The 16104-nt window shown below is 63.3% G+C and overlaps 1 protein-coding gene across 6 annotated transcripts in view; it reads left to right on the top strand.

Annotated features, from left to right (window-relative positions):
* The first annotated feature begins 278 nt into the window (after positions 1–278).
* Positions 279–16104, top strand: part of ATP2B4 (ATPase plasma membrane Ca2+ transporting 4) — a 51366-nt gene continuing 35540 nt past the window's right edge. For 2 of the 6 annotated variants that reach the window (XM_075775607.1, XM_075775612.1), the window contains exon 1: positions 309–469. The gene's annotated coding sequence lies outside the window, so the exon portion shown is untranslated. Of the gene's footprint in view, positions 470–1176; positions 1277–5661; positions 5852–16104 lie in introns of those variants that run through there. The other 4 variants (XM_075775610.1, XM_075775611.1, XM_075775609.1 and 1 more) reach the window with 4 other exon arrangements.

Here is a 16104-nt window from a genome sequence, read left to right as displayed (position 1 = left end):
GCCCAGAGGGGTCCCCACATTGCCTGGGGGTGCACGCACCACCCTGCCCAGGGCGTCCTCGTGCTGCCCGGAGGTGCGGGCACGGTGCACCCCGGGGGGGGGGGGGGGGGTGTGGGTGTCCCCCCACGCTGCTTGGGGGTGCACGCACCACCCTGCCCGGTGGGTCCTCGTGCTGCCCGGGGGTGCACGCGCGGTTGTGCCTGGTGGGGGTACGGCCCCCTCCCGCTCCCTCCCGTCCCCCTTAAGCAGCCGACGGGGCGGGCCGCCACCTTAAGAGAGCCCCTCCCCCGGCGGGCTGGGGCGAGCCCTCCTCGGCTCGGCTGTGCACGGCTCGGCACGGCACGGGTTGCCATGACAAGCATTTTCTCCCGCTAGCTCCGGGACCGCTCTGCTCCTACCCCCCCCCCCCCCATCCCATGGCCAGCCGCGGGGGCTCCGTCGCCAGCCGGGCGCCGTGGGGGCTGAGCCGGTGAGTACGGGGGGGAACGGGACGTGAGGGGGGTGGAGTGGAGGTCCCGTGGGTGCTTTCTCGGTGCTTGTTTTTTTGGTGCTGGGCGTCCGGGTGGGCGAAAGCACCGCACCCACCGCCCCACCCGCGGCGGGGGCTAAACCCCCGCCGCGGGTGGGGCGGTGGGTGCGGTGCTTTCGCCCACCCCAGTCCCTCCCAGTATGCAGCTCTGTGTGCACTGGGGTGCTGCACACGGGTGCAGCAGGTGGGATTGGGGGGGGGGGGGTGTTGGCGTGGTTCCCCCTCCACCCCGGGGTTGTCCGGTCCCGTTGCAGCGCGGAGCCGGGTGGGTCCCTGGAGGTGGGCGGGATGGTGGGATGCCCACGGTCCCTCCGCTTTTGTGCGTGGGGGTTTGCGAAGCGTGTAACCCACCCACCCCCCCTCCGGCATCTGGGGCGGGTGTGAACCCGCTCCGGTCGTATACGGCAACTTGTTGCCTGCCCTTGGAGGAGGGGGGGCGTGGGGCTCCCCGTCGCGCGTGTTATCGGGGGGTAGCGTCTTGTGGCACTGCAGGGGAGTGAGGGGGGGGCAGGATGCGACCGCCGTGGGTCGGGCTCTGTCTGGCCGATGCCTCCATCCATCCCAGGCCACGCTGCAGCTTGGCACTGGTGCCGGAGGGAAGGGCAGAGGCAGCGCAGGCAGGCGGGGGGAGTGGGGGGGGAAGCGCCTTGCGGCAGCCCAAGGACAGATCGGGGAAGGTGCTGCGTGGGTGACTTTCCCCATCCGTGGGGTAGGAGGGGTGCTGCTCCCCGCCTGGGGCCGGGCGAGGTGCGTCTGGAGTGGGGTAACCCGGGCAGGGTGTGCGTGGGGCCGGATCCGGACACAGGGGCGGGATGGAGGGTGGGATCGCCGAGCGCTGGCACCGCGGGGTGGGGGGGGGAGGCTGCCTGGTGTTTGCCCACGCCACGGCCAGGCACGTCCCCCTCCTGCCTGCACCAATCCAGCTGATCAAATCCACAGCAGAAAACAGGGGGGGGGGGGGGGGGGGGGGGGGGAGAGGAGGAAAAAAAAAAAAAGAGAAAACCAGCCAGGCTCTGGCCCACATGGCCGGCAGGCAGGAGCCTCTTCCGCCTCCTGCCTCTGCCTCCAGCGCTCTCCTGCATCCCAGCCCCGGCCGAGCATCCGCTCCGGCCGCCTGGCAGGGCCGGGCCGGGCCGTGCCCCTCGTGGGGTCCAGGCGAACCCCGGCCGTGGGGGGGTGTGGAGCTGGGTGGTCCCTCCCCGCTTCGCCGGAGGCAAGTCGAGATCTTGAGAGGGGAGGGAGCGGAGGAGGGACAATAGGTTATTGTGCTCTTATCTCTGGAGACCTGAGCCTGGGTGGGGGTTTGGATTGCGAATCTCAAACCAGTGCAGCCTGTTTCTGCCCGTGGCCGGGCGGGCCGGCCGGGACCCGGGGGCAGCGAGCTGGGGTGGAGGTGAGTGCTCAGAGCTCCCCGTGGGGCGTCCAGAGCTGTCCCGGGGCTGGGGGGCACCGTGCTGCACCCCCAGCCCAAATGGGCACCGTGCTTCTGCTGCTGGCTGCTCCGGCAGGCAGGGTTTGCCTGGCTGCCTGCACTCTGCCTGGCTCCAGACGGTGCCCTCAATCTTTCGCTTCCTTGAGCACTGAAACGCACCTCAATTATTTAATCATGAGCGAGAGAAGCTGACGCCCCCGCGCTCCGCCAGCCCCACCCCACAGCGGCGTGGGGTTCCCTTCCCGGCTCGGTGTCCTGCGGGCTGTCGTCCCCCGCCCCGGGTCACCCTCCCCAGGAAATCCCACCCGTCCCCTCGGGATGGCGTGGGCAGCGTGCTGGGGTCAGGGGTGGCTGCAGGTGCCCCCAGCCCCCGGTTGCGGAGGGCTCTCCCGGGCTGAATGGAGGGAGCTGGGTGCTCTCGGGGGCCTCCCCAAAGCTATGTGCCCTTTGATCCCCCAAAGCCTGTTCGGAGCGGTTGACTCGGATACGAGGGGGTTTCTCCCGTGCCAAGGTGGGCGCTTTACCGGCGCGGTGGAGGTGCCCATGTCGGGACAGTTGTACAGTGCGAGCGGAGCAGGAAGCGCCCAGGGCAGCGAGGCAGAGCTTCCCCGTACCTCCCGCTTCCCCACACCCCCGGAGCCCAGCCCCTCGGGGTGCAGGCTCTGTCCCCGTCCCACCCTCGCTGGCGGTGGGGCCATGGGTGCTGCCTCTTGCAAAGGGACAGGCAGGGACCTCTGCAAAGCCTTGGCTCCTTCCCCGCAGGAGAGGAGCCGGCTGGGGAGGTGGTGCAAGCGCTGCAGGTAGAGGCTTGAGAGGGCGAAGGGTGTTGTTGGGTTGTGAGTTGGGGTGGTTCTTTGTTGTTGTGTTTTTTTTTTTTTTTTTTTTCCTGGTTGAGATGGTGACGGAGGGAATTCCCTGCGCTGGCTTGCCACTCGCGTGCCGTGGGTCTGGCTCTCATGGCGCTCTGCCTGTGGAGGATCTCTTGCCATTAGCGTGTGCCGCTGCCGGCTGGAGCGTCACCGAGCCTTGCGCCCGAGGAGCCGGGACCTGCCTGGAGCCCCCCGGGGCAGCCGGTGCAGAGGATGGGGCGGGTGAGCCGTAGGGTGGCACAGGTCCTTGGGCAGGGTGAGTAAGAGCAGGGAGGGACTGCTGCTCCTCTCCGCTATTGTTTTGCAGTAGAAAGCGCCGGGGTGGAGCTGTGCCTGGAGTTCCCCCTCTTCCCCAAGGCCTTCCCTGGCTGCCTGTGCTGGGAGAGGAGCCTGTGGGTTCCCTGCGTGCTCCCTGCTCCTCTCTTGGTGTTTTTTTGTTTGTTTGTTTGTTTTCCCCTTTTTCTTCTCTCTTTTTTTTTTTCCCCCCCCCCTGCTAGGCCACGAGCAGAGTTTGCCCGCAGTGGTCCCACACGCCTGTTGCAGCCGTGCTGGAAGGAGCTCGTGGGAGTTTGGGGGGATGCGAGGAGCCCGGTGCTGAGCAGCAGCTCTGCAGCAGGGACTCGCTGCCGCTGCTGCTCCCCACGGCAGGGCTCTGCGAAGGGCTGGCTGCTGCTCCGGCTTCCTCCTCGCCTGGGGCCCCTCCCCGCTGGGAAGGCTGCGCCGCGCTCGGCAAATCACTGCTGCTCTCTGGGAGCCAGAGGAAAACTTGGGTTAAACCCCCCAGCGAGCCGTGGGGTGGGGACCCCGCTTTGCTCCGGGTGCAGCGGTGCCAGAGATGCGCTTGCTGCGGCAGGGCCCAGGCTTGGTGAGCGGGAGCCCGGGGAGGGATGCAGTGATGCTCGGTGTGACCATGGCGATGGGATGCGGATCCCTAGATGAGGAGGTGGCCGCTGCAGCGCAAAGAGGTGCCACCTCCTTGGTGTTTCCCAATTCCTGTGTCTTGCTGGGGCCTTCTGGGAGCAGATCCAGGCAGGGTGAGGGATGCCGGCCAGTGCTTGTTGGCTGCCTGGAGCCCTCCTGGGTGGGATGGATGGAGGCAGCGATGTCCTTTCTGTCGTACGGGTGGAGAAACAGTATATGGAAGAAGAAATAAATGGGTCTGGGTGAGCTGGGAATTTGAACCCATCCTTCTTGTGCTGTGCCCAGGAGGGAATAAAGACCCGTCCTGTGGTGCTGGTGATGAAGATGCTGTTGGGGGAAGTGGCTTTGATGGAGGGAGGGTGGTACTTCTCTCCCCAGCCTCCCTGCTCAAAATCGGTGTGTGCAAAGGCTGTGACGGGCTGGAGGGGAGGGACAGGCAGGTGACAGCACCCTGCTCCTCTCTGCCAGGGCTGGCCAGCCCAGAGCTCCCCGCTGGGTTTCCCAGTAACACTGGGATGGGTGCTGTGTTTTGGGGTGTGGGCCCAGCCTCGGGGTCACTCACTGCAGCCGGCCATGGGAGCCGCGTTCCCTGCCACCTCCTGCCAGCACTTTCTGAGGCCGAACTAATGAAACATCTGACTTTGATGTTTTAATTAGTTGCTTTTGGCTTTAATGCAGAGGGATAATAGAGTTTCCATGGACTTATAAAACCTGCCCCTCTGTTCATTAGAAAAAGGACGGGGGGGAAGGCAAGCTAACCCTGGATAGAGAAAGGAAGAAAGCAAACGCTTGAGATGTGTGGAGCACATGACACCCTGCTGGTGTGTCACCCACCTGGATGGTGACTCTCTTAAAAGCACTAATGAAGCAGCTTAGATCCTTGGAATGCTCTCTGTGAGTAACAGATGAGTTTGGTGTCTTCCTGCCTTTGTGAGCTCCTGGGAGGGGTCTCGGATTAAACGTGGGAGGCTGATGCACAGTGATGTGCCTCCAGGGGGTCAGGAATCGGGGCCCGTGGGAGCGCTCCGGGCCAGGAGCATCCCCCTGCCCGCACCACCTCGGCAGCAAAGCAAGAGGCTGGCCCCGCTCTCGCAAGCGCAAGCAGACCTTGGTAGATGGAGAAGGATGTGGGGACCCTGGTGTGGGCGTGCGGTGAGATGCTGAGTGCTCCTGGGCAGGCTCCCTGGGATGTCTGTCCTTCTGCATCGTGGCACTCCGTCCTAAGCGCCATACGGACCGGGGGGGGCCAGGCTGGGGAGGGGGCACCGTGCAGCTGTGACGCCGGCCGTGCATACGGTCCTCTGCCTAAAATCCTGTGGGTAGCGAAGTCTGGAGCGAGGGAAGGGGCATGGGAAGGATCGTCCCGTTGGGCAGTGCCAAGGGCTGGCTCAGCAGAGCTCCTCATCCCAGCAAGCCCACCCTTCCCCACAGCATGAGGGTCAGTGGCGAGCCCATGGGGGCACGCCGGTCCCCTAATGTGGGTAGTGGGGCAGTCCCCTGCCCCCCCACCCATCACAGGCACCCGAGCTGGGACACGGCGGGTCCCCGATGTGGGCACTCCTGCCCGGCGCGGCAGAAGCCAAGTTGAAGGTTTGGCCAGTTGTCCGTGTTTTATGCTGACGGGGAAACTTTTGCTGCTACGCTTCCATGGCAGGGATGAGTCGGCAGCTGGGCTGAGCCGAGGCACCAACAGCCAAAGGAGCCGAGCGGCTGCTGCGGGTGCCGGGGGCAAGTCTCCATCTCCCCCTTTTTTTTTATTTTCTGCAGTATCCCTGTATTTTCCCCCTATAAAGCAGCTAGGGTCTGCGGGGAGCAGCGAGCTGCTGGTGTGCCTGGGCAGAGCGCAGTGCGTAGGAGTCCCTACCCGGAAGAGTTTGTCCGGCGGGGACGGGAGGAATCCGATCCCTCCTTTTCCCAGGCTGGGATCCCAGCGCGTTTTGCTTCCCGTGGCCCCGGCCGGTTCCCCGCTCCTGAGCCCCCTGCGTGGGTCTGGCCTCCTGCCCTGTCCTGGCTGGCAGGGGAGGGCTCCGCGCCGCCGATCCTGCAACTTTTCCACCGCCGCAGCTGCTGACATCTCCTCTTTGTCTCAGGCACGGAAAGGTCAGCCCTGCCTAACTCGCCGCGGTCCGTTAAGGAGCTGTAAATAAGTCGGATCCTTCTGCCGCGGGGCTGCGGCAGCCGCTGGCTCCTGGGCTGATCTCAGCATCCTCCTCCTCCCTGGGCAGAGAAAGGATTCGTGCCAGAGGAGGGATTGGGCTGGCCAGCGATGCCAGCCGGGGGCCGAATCCAGTGCCACAGAGCCTGGGGGGCGGCGGGGCGGGCTGAGGCCCAAGGCACTCGCTTCAGCAGTGAAAGCCGCGTGCCCCGTGCCAAGGGCAAGAGCCAGGAGGGCTGGGCGCGGGCTCCTGCCTTCCCCAGGCTAAAAATAAGCAGCCGGCCCTTGCGGTGCTGCCTCTGCTCCTGCCAGGGGGTGGGGGTGAAGCCGGAGGGGACCGCGGGCAGCTCAGCCCTGCACGGGGGTTGCAGGGCCTGCCCGGGACTCGGTGTGCCCTTTGCTCTTTGAGCATCGGATCCAGTGATCAGATTTTCAGGTCCGGGCTCAGATTTCGGACAGAAGGTGTCTGGTTTTCAACTTGGTTTCCTAAGATGCTAATTAAGGACCCTGCTGTGGCAGCCAGAGCTTCACTGTCCCTTCTCCACCCCTCGCTTGCCCGGGAGGTGCCGATCGGCCTGGCCGGCCCCGTGGCATGCCCTCCGCTTTTCTCGCCCTTTGTTCCTGCTCCGAAATGCTAATGTGTCGTCTCTCTCTGCTTCAGCCCTCCCAGAGGCTTAGTGGCACGGCATCACCGCGTTCCGGCTCTTCATCTCTCTTCTCACCTTCTCACCAGCTACTTGAAAGTAACCCCGGGTTGCTCGAGCACTTGGCAGATCTCGGGCTGCGTGGATGCTTTTTAACTGGTGGTGGGAAAGCTGCTTTCTTACCCGTGCCATCTCGCAGGCTGTCGCTGCTGCAGGCAGCCAAGGGACTCGAGGACGAGTGAGAAGATGGCTCGGTCCTCGAGCATCTTCCCGTCTCATCCCCTTTCTGCAGGGGCTGCAGCCCCCGCTCTATCGCTGGCTCTGCAGGCTGAGCCGAGCTGTACCCCAGGGAGGAGGAGGAGGGCAGCTCCAGGTGTGAGCTGGCTGTGAAATTCAGGACAGGCTCTTTTTATTTATTTATTTATTTATTTGCTGTGTGAGGCTCCCAGATCAGCGTGGCACCTGTACAGCCTGCCTGCCGGTCTCGCGTGCCGGGAGAGCCGCCCCAGCTGCATACAAAACCGCGCTCTGACATATCGCCGCAGCTGGTAAGCGGCAGCGCGTGGTGCCGAGCGTCCCCGGGGTTCCCAGCCCAGCGCTGCCCGCTCCAGAGGGGCTTTCTGCCGGCGCCGGGCTCTCCCGTGGGCACGTGGCCGTGCCGGGAGCACGGATCTGGCGTGGCCTCTGCGATGGAGACAGCCTGGGGGTGACCCAGGCTGGGAGGGAGCTCGTGCTCCAGCGTGAACCCGAGTTAAATATTATTCCTGCCTCTGGAGCAGGGAGGCTGGTGCAAGGAGGGGGACGGCAGGGAAACGAGGGCAGGCTGGATTCGTGGCTCGGTGATGCCGGCGGTCGGAAAAGCCAGGCTGGTGATGGAGGAGCTTGAGCTGCCGGTGGGATGGGCTGCCAGGCTGTAGCAAGGCTTGAATCGTGTCTCACGAGGGTCCCGTCGCTTGTGACAGCCCCGCTGCTACGGAACAGGAGGAAAGCTCTAATAACAACCCGCCTCTACGCATTACTCAGTGCAGGGGATTTATCCCCTGTGCAGGCAGAGCTGGCAGAGAGACCTGCCTGCGTTTGCCTGGGGACGCTGGGGGAAGCGAGGGTGAATCAGCCGCAAGGAGCCAGGACCAGAAACTTGGCTTGGCTGCGGAAAAGCTGAAAGCGCAGCTGATCTTTCCTGGGTGTCCTGGTGCAGACGTGGCTGTGAGTCACCGCATCCTGCTTGGGAAAGTGTGGGGACACAAAACTTTCATCGGAGCAGCGGTGCAGGGTGCTGGTGGCCCCCGGGATGGGTGGCTGAAGGGTCCTGCTGTGCCCACCCGTTGTCCCGTGGGAGCAGGGCTGTGCTCATCGCCCAGGGACACGTCTGTGGAGCCGGGGGACCCTTCCCGTAGCCAGAAACCCCCGTGTCCCGGCTTGAGCTGCGAAAGTGTGAAGCTCCTCAGCCTGCATTTTCCAGTGTGACTAGTGCCGGCTATTTTTAGTTGTCCAAATTAAGCTCGCCTAAATGATGTCTTTTGAGGTTTATTTGAGGGAGGAGGCCTGAAGTGGTGTTATTTCCCAAGTGACGAATTGCTCTTAAATCTGACCCCGAATGGACTGCCCAAAAACGAAGGGAAGGACCGGAACAGCTGCCTCTGTTTGGGCAGCGTTTCCTCCCCCCGAGAGCTGCAGGGCACCCGGGGGTGTTTCCCGAGCGAGCAGGAGATCTCCTGGGGGGGAGGAGAAAGCAAGCAGCCAAGACCTGCTCACCTCCCTGTGGAGAAAAATCCAGCAGCGTAACCTCATCCCGCTACCTGCTTTCGGCATCCCCAGGGATATGCCGTGCCCCTGGGAGCCGGCCTTGCAAACGCTCGTCTGCTCGGTGGAGTATTAAATCCGCGGGCTGATCTTCCCAGGGGCAGCTTGGATTGCTCGGTGCGTGCTGGGTGCCAAAGGCAGCCGATCGCGGCTCCCGGAGGAGACGGCTGCTTTGCCTGCTGGGGGAAGAGGCTGGAGCCGTGGGTCAGGGTGCTGAGATGTTGCTCTGTAGGTGCCTGTTTTGGGGGAGGCTTGCCGGCGGGCGATGGAGAGGTGGCTGCTCTGGTACCCAGCAGATGCTCGAGGGCTGGGTGAAGCCACAGGCCAGGCTCTGGTGAGCCAAAATCCTTCTGCAGCGTGCTCCAGCTCCCTGTCCGCCGCTAAATTCTGTTGTGCTGACTCCTGACCCGCTGCCTTTCATTTCTTTCCATTCGTTGATTCCCTTCTTGGCGTTGTTTTCCCACTCTTTCCATCTCTCCCCATCCGTGCCCGCCATCTGCAGACACGCTCATCTTCTGCGTGCCTGGTCTCGCCTCTCTGGGCACCAGCTCGGGCATCCCGCACCGCCTTTACCCAGCGCTTGGTGCAGGAATGGTCCTTCCTCCTCCTGTCCCTTCTTCCTCCTCTCCCTTCCCCGCAGCATCTGGGTGTTTCTCTGCCGGGCAGCAGCCAGGGGATCCTCTCGCTCCTGCAGTTGAACGTGAAATGCATCAAATCCTTGCAAGATGTTGCAGATCACGGTTCTGCAGCACGGGGAGGACTTGTGCTGCGTGCAGGTGTCCTCTGCTCTCCACGGGCAGATGTAGCCTGGAGCGAGGCAGCTGGAGGTGTTTCCTGCCCTGCCTGGCACTCGGTTCAGGGGACTGTCCCTTTTCCCTTTGGAAAGGACAATGAAGGATCCTCCCTTCCTCCTCCCGCTCCCCCGGACGCAGCTGCCTGTGCAGACCGGCCTCGCTGTTTCTCAGCCCCTGAGACCTCGCTGTGCTCCATCCCCGCTCGAGGTGATCGGTTTGGGCGCAGCATCGCCAAGAGGGGACCCAGAAAAGTGGGTGGAGAGGGGAGGGGTGTCCCCTCATCTCAGCCTTCTCGCCCCGGACTCGTCTGGCTGCCTCCCCTCGGGGGGGCCGTGTGGGAGCAGGGTGATGCCCAGGCAGAACAAGCCCAGGTGGTGCTGGGGGACCCCGAAACAAGAGGCTTCCCTGGCGGTGAGGCTTGCTTTTTGCATTCCCACTGTTCTTGTTACGCAGAGACCAAACCCACCTGCCCTGACCCTGCGCAGGGTCAGAGGATGGTGCAAAAGGAGAAGATGATGAAGGACCCGGCTCCTGCGGGCAGCCGGGAAATGCGGGAGCAGAGGGGATTACAGCACACCAGGCGATCCTGGGTAGGATGCCCGGGGCAGGAGGAGGATGGGGAATCCGGACCGCGCAAAACCCCCGGCACTAAGTGGGTGTTGCATTTTTCCGGCTGGGTGGCCAGCAGGCTCACCGCAGGCGGCGCATCTCCCAGCCACGGGCCAGCACGTCTGCCTCCTGTACCCCGGTACCGGCCCAGCGCTGGGCTTGGGTGTCGCTGGGGAGCTGCTGGGAGCTGGGTTGCAACACTGGCCGCTCGCTTTATTCCCCGTGGATTGTCTTGCTCCGTCTGCCTGCCTGCTGCGCTGCTTACTGCCAACGAAACGCCCCTACCGCCCGGATTGCGGCAGTAATCTCTGCCCTATCGCTGCTAAAGCTGCTATTATCCCCAGATTAGTGCTGGTGCTTAGATACCCACCTGTATAAATGCCGGTGATAGGCAGGGACTGTTATAAAGCCTCCCACAGCTACTGCGCCTCCAGGTCCAGCCAGTACAAGTGGCCGGTGGCCGGGAGTCACCTCGGGTGACCTCGGTGCCGTGCCGGGCCCGGCTGTGCCATGCGGGACTGGTTTGTTCCTCCCGCTTGGAGGCTGGGCAGAGGCTGCAGGGCTTTGGGGCTGGTCTGCGCTAGTGGGGGGCATTGCTCACTGGGGTGGGGGTGCTGGGCAGTGGGAGCGCTCTGCCCCAGGCAGCGGGGTGTCCTTGTCCCCGTTGCATCTTGTCCTGGCTCTGCAGTGTCTCTGCCTGAAGTAGAGCTCAACCCAAGCTTGGGATTTGCATCGTTGCAGGTTCAACAGCAGGGTTTTTTTTTCGGGTGTGCGGGGGCTGCAAGCTGTCCTCCCCCAGCGCCATGGGGTGCAATTTATGGGCGCGAAGGATGCGTGAGGTGGCAAAGCTTGGGGTGTGGGTCAGCGCCGGAGGGGCTGGAAGGCACCGTCCCACCTGGAAGGGTGCAGGAGGTGGGAGCCTTGCCAGCGGCTTCACGCTGGCACTTGAGGAAAGGGATGTCCCAGTTTCTCTGGGTTACTGGTGCAGCTGGGAGCCTCTGGGGCGTTGCCCGAAGCGCAGGGGGAGGGAGCACTTGGGGTTCCAGACGCTGCATAAACAGGATGGCAGGTCAGGACGGTGCCGGGAGCCCCGGGCGCAAAGGTGTGTGTGTGCGCGGAGGTGGGGACGGGGCAGCGCCGGGACCAGTGCTGCCAGCGCACCGGGGCTCTGCCGCCAGATCGGGGTGGCAGCAGCATAGTGGTGGGTCGGGTCCAGTTTTGGGGTGCAGGGAGGATGGTCCCTAGCTGCTGTGGGGAGCAAAGCGTGAGGTGCCTGTAAGGATGCCAGTGATGGCGCTGGCACCGAGCGGTGCAGCTCACCCTGTGCCCGGGGGGTAAGCCAGCCTCTCCGCAAGGGCTCAGCCTAGGTAGGGCGACTTTTAAATATATGGGCACTTAATTAAAGCACGTTAACGGTTTTAAAATGCATTGACACCTAGTGTAGCAGAGGACCTAATAACGCCGGGAATGTGTTAGCTGGCTGTGGATTACCTTGGGGCTGCGGCTGGCGCTTGTGGGAAGTGCAGCTCTAACAAAGAGGCTTTGAAGAGCAGATCGGGTGCGTTTTCCCAGTCCAGCCTGGCGTGCCCCCCCCTGCACCCTCCTGCCCTGGCTGGGATGGGGGTGCTGGGGAAGGGGGTGCCCCCAGAGCGTCGGGGCGGTGGGATGCAGCCGTCTGTGGGTGGGAGAGCCGGGGCTGGCGTGTCTTAAGTGGGGTGAGGACTGGGTGCTGCGTGGGTCGTCCCTTGCACGGGGTGGGTGCCTGGGATGGGTGTCCCCTCGCCTGCAACCTCTCCCCACCCGCGGCGGCAGCTGGCTCCTGCGCCGTGCCAGCGTGCTGCTCTCCTCTCTGGCATTTCACGTCCCCCAGCCCTGTTCCTGCGTGTGCAGCTTCACTTTAATATTAAAATTTTTCAAGCAGATTCCTGCTATTTACTTAAATAACTGGTTCTCCAGCTGCAGGACACGCGGGGCAATGGGGTACGGGGAGCAGGGACCCCGGGAGCATCGCGGGGGGCCGGGGGATATGCGCACCCTCCCGTGGCACTCTGTCTTATCCCAGCAACTGGCTTGGATTAGCTTTTCCTTCCCCTGCCCCTCCCCGTGCTCTCCTGGCCCATCTGGCTCTCTCCTCTTATTTATTGGTACATATTTTCCAGGCTCTGATTTGCCTCTTCTGCAAAGCTGCCGCTCTGCCCAGATTTGATCTCCCGATGATATCACGGGCTTTGCTCTGCAAGGGTCTAATTTGGTGCCCGGGATGCAGGCTTTCTTCCCTCGTATAAATATTGCCTTTCGGTCTTCTGCGTCTCTCCCGCTCTCCCTCCCTCCCTTTAATTAGACTTCTTACTGCATGGAACAGTTTGCAGTTATATATGGAAAACAGCCTACACTTTCCCAGGAGCGGGGCATGTCGGGAAGGGAAACGGCGAGCAGCCGGCGCGCTCTCCCTGGGAGCGCGTGTGTTTTTCCTATCGCAGACACACTTTTGCCGGCTTTATTTTTTAACCCTTTGGAGCGAGGAGGGGGCTCGCAGCCCCCCTGGTTGCTTACTCTTCCCCTTTGCCTGGAAAATTCCCTCTCCACTTGGACTTTGAAATGGAAAAAGATGGATTTGCCACTGGCGTGGTCCGGCATGAGGGATACCTGCTAGGTGGGATCGGAGGAGTTACCCTGTACCCGGCACGCTGTCTGGATGGGATGTGAGCTGGAGTGGGACTGCGTGGGAGCACTCAGAGCTGAGACGGTCGGGAGCTGTGGGTGCCGGACCCCCAATCCAGGGGCACCCATCCCGTCGCCTTGCCCGCGTGACGAGAGCGGCAGGAGGGGAGTTTCTGTCCCTAGCCCTTCGCTGTGTCCTCAGGGCTGCTGCCAGCCTCGGGGTCAGGATCCGAGCGTTGGGTTGTCCCTCCTGCTGTCCCAGCCCATTCTGGGGGGCTGCTGTGGGACAGCTGGACTTGTTGGGGTTCCCCTCCAGTGCATTCCTGCTTTGGGGGACCCCCTGCTCACCAGGCAGGCTGTGCAACCCAGAAAGCCACCGACTTTCCCTGTGGTGTCAAACAAGCTCTGCTTCCCCTGCCTCAGTTTCCCTTGCTGTGAATCAGAGGAGTATTTGATTTTTTGCACGGGCTTTCTCTCTCCACCGAGCGGGGCAGGAGGAGGCAGCTCATCACGGTGCTCCGGCGGAGAAGGTTAGTGCTGCGCTCACCGCGATGCCTCCATGGGTCTCAGGGTGCCCCACAGTGCCCCGAGACCCAAGGGCTCAACCTCTCCTCGTGGCTTCCAGAAGCAGCAGATGCTTCTCCCAGCCGCTGCTGGGAGGAAGTGACGGGACCTATTTTAAGCCCCCGGGGATCTTCAGGGTAGGAATCCCCTGTCCCTGTGTAATACTGCTAAAAATATCATGGCTGTACCCATGTGTCCTGGCCGATAGCTCTCTTGTTCTTTGGGTGTTGTTTTGCTTGTGAAACTCCCTCATGCTCTGTAGGTCGGTGCTTGCCTGCTGGTTTTTGCTTTATTTTAAGCTAAGCTGTTCCTTTGCTTCCTGAATGGGATGTAGAAAGGTGGGAGCCAGGACAGCTGGGATCTCCTCCCTGCTCAGGGGCTCGGACGAGGTTGATGCTGTGCTCAGGTGTGTTGCTGCCTCAGTTTCCCCATCGGTATAAGGTGGAGGGATGTGTGGGGAGCCAAGTCTTGCGCCTGCCAGAGAGCATCTGCCCCATCCGATGGGCACGGCTGAATGCTCCGGGGCCGGGCTGAGCCGCCCGGAGCATCCCTGCCTCTCCCCTTGCTGCCTTGGGTGGCACGGTGCTGGGCTGGCAGCGAGGGCTGCGGGGCTGCTGGGTTGGGCTCGGCCCTGCCCGAGCTCCTGCCAAAGTGCCCGTGTCCTCCGGTTGTGCCTCTGCCTCGGGAACCGCTCCTGGGGTCTCTGGAGCAGAGAGCGCCCATCCCTTGAGGCAGGGCTCTCGGCTCCCCCCGTCGTGCTTTCTGCACGAGTCCTTGGGTTTAATCCTGTCCTCGTGGCCCGTGCCCCCTCCTCCAGCTGGCTGCTCCCAGCCGTACTCTGTGCATCAGCGCTTGTGCTCCGCAGGGGCCGGCCGGGAGAGCCCCAGCATCCCTGTGCCACGCGGGAGCTGGGTGAAGCTGCGTGGGGACGTGGCACGTGCCCGGGGATGGGACCCCTGGCTGCCCACCCGCCCCAATTGGATCGGCAGGCGTCATCTCCCTTCTGCAGCGGGGTGCCAAGACCGGCGGGTGTCCAGGCGTGCCGTGAGCCGGGGGGATCCGGGTCCATCTCAGTGCAGGGCTGGGATGTGACTGTTGCTCCCTGTCCATCCCAGGAGCGGCCCAGCCGGGGCTGTGGTGCTGCTGGAGGAGTGTGAGACACGAAGCCATTGCAGAGCCCCAGACCTGGTCTGAGGTGTTATTTCTATCATCGTGTCCCGCTCCTCGGTTTCAAAGTCGGCTGAATCCCAAACCCTTTCCCTGCGTTGCTTTGGACTGGGGCTGTGAAACAGCACTAAGACGAGCTCAGGACTGGAGCTGTGGCGGGGGTGAAGCGCGGGAGGAGAGGTCAACCCCTGGAAGCGGAGAGGCTGGGGGGGGCACCCTGGTGGGAGCCATCTGCCCTGGACCCCTCCCCACCGGGATATTGCAAAACAGATTCAACTGGAGGGAAGAAGAAACGAGCTGGAGTAAGGAGTTGCCCCATATGTGCCAGCTGACGCCTTATCACCGGCGGCGGGTGGCGGGTGCCCCCCGTGCTCCCGGGCTGAGGCAGGAGGAACCCGCTCCCTGGTGCTGAGCGGGAGGGAGAAGGGGCGGACAAAGCCTCGTGCTGGGGTCCAGCGCAGCCCCCCCGGTCCGGCAGCGCCGGGCACCCTGGGCTCCGCAACGCGCCAGCTCCCCGGGCACCAGCTGCCTCTGCCTCGGCGAGGTGCCCGGCGCTGGCGGAGGGGTGGCGGGAGGGGATGCTGTGCCCCTCCAAAGGCTGAAGGCTCAAGAGCTGCAGGTATTTGCTGGTGCAGAAGAGGCTGGGGTTTGCTTTCTGCGTACTTCTGCATTCCTCCACCGTCTGCGCTACCTTGTAAAGCACAAAAGAATAATGAGAGGAGCTGGGGTGATTTAGTGCAGGCGCCGGGAGAGAAATACCAAGGCCTTAGATGGAAACATTCCCCTTGACAGCTTGCCTGGAGACTCCCTCCTTTTTCTTTTTCTTTTTTTTTTTTTCCACCCCCCCTGAAATTCCTGGGCCGCTGCGCCCTTCTGCATGGGGAAACCCAGGGGTGCAGGGAGATTCCTGAGCCCCCGGCACCCGAGGCTCCGGCAGCTGCGCCGGTGGCTTTTGCATGTGGACGTGTCAAGGATGCGTCGTGCCGGGGCTCGGGCAGCAGGAGCCGGGGGCTGCCCTGGCCCTGGGCTGGCAGCGGGCACAGGGCAGCAGGTTTTGGGGAGCCACGTCATGGATCGCTGCATCCGCGCCTGTTCCATGCCTCCGCAGCGCGCCCGGTGCTCTCCTGCCTCCAGCCGCTTCCCTGCCTTTCACAAGAGCTAATTGCTGCCTTGGGCACGCAAAAAAACCCCAACAGTTTTCCTACCTTCGTTAACAGGAGGCGAAATACGAGCAAAAAAAATCAGAGCCGCAGCAGCTGCGATTAGTGGGCTGACGGCAGCCGCTCGTGTTCCCTGCGGAGTGGCCCGCAAAGAGAGATGCACTTTCGGAGCAGGTTGCCTCTGCCTGCCTTTCTCTTGTGCTTTCCCCGTAACCTCGGCCCCGGTGCGTGGCGCAGAGCTGCTGTCCTTCCTTTTGGTCCCCGCAGCCTGGCGGGAGGCAGGAGAGGAGGAGGAGGAGGATGGTGCTCAGGGTGGGATGATGCTCTGGTTTCTTCCCCATCCATGGTCACTTCGGTGCTGGTGTTCGCGCACTGTGCACCTTGCGTGGGGACGAGTGTGCAAACCCGGCCGGGGTGTGACAGGTTGTTTGGGGATGTGAGCCCTGACTTGTGCCCTGGCAAGCGGCAGCCCTTGGCGCATGTGCTGGCGGTCAAAGTGCACGCGGAGCACGCCGTGCACGCTAGCTGCGCTCTTGGCACCCGTGCGAGCGCTCACCCCGCTCCCGTCAGCGGGAAAGGGAAGCGTGTGTCTCGGCAGAGGTGTGTGGGAGAAATACTACGGGCTCTGCTGTCCGTGGGCTGGTGCAATTCATGCTCCGGCGGCAGGGGAGGGTGGGGAGCTGGGGCTGGTGACGGTGACATCTCGGGGCCAGCAGCTCCTTCCCGCGCCTCTGACGACGCGTGTCACTCCGAACTAGCGACCGCGCGTGACAGCGTTACGCGTTGCCTACAGTAA

The sequence above is a fragment of the Balearica regulorum genome, chromosome 25, assembly GCF_011004875.1.
Source record: "Balearica regulorum gibbericeps isolate bBalReg1 chromosome 25, bBalReg1.pri, whole genome shotgun sequence".
NCBI lineage: Eukaryota > Metazoa > Chordata > Aves > Gruiformes > Gruidae > Balearica > Balearica regulorum.
This window is presented reverse-complemented; position numbering and strand designations above follow the sequence as displayed.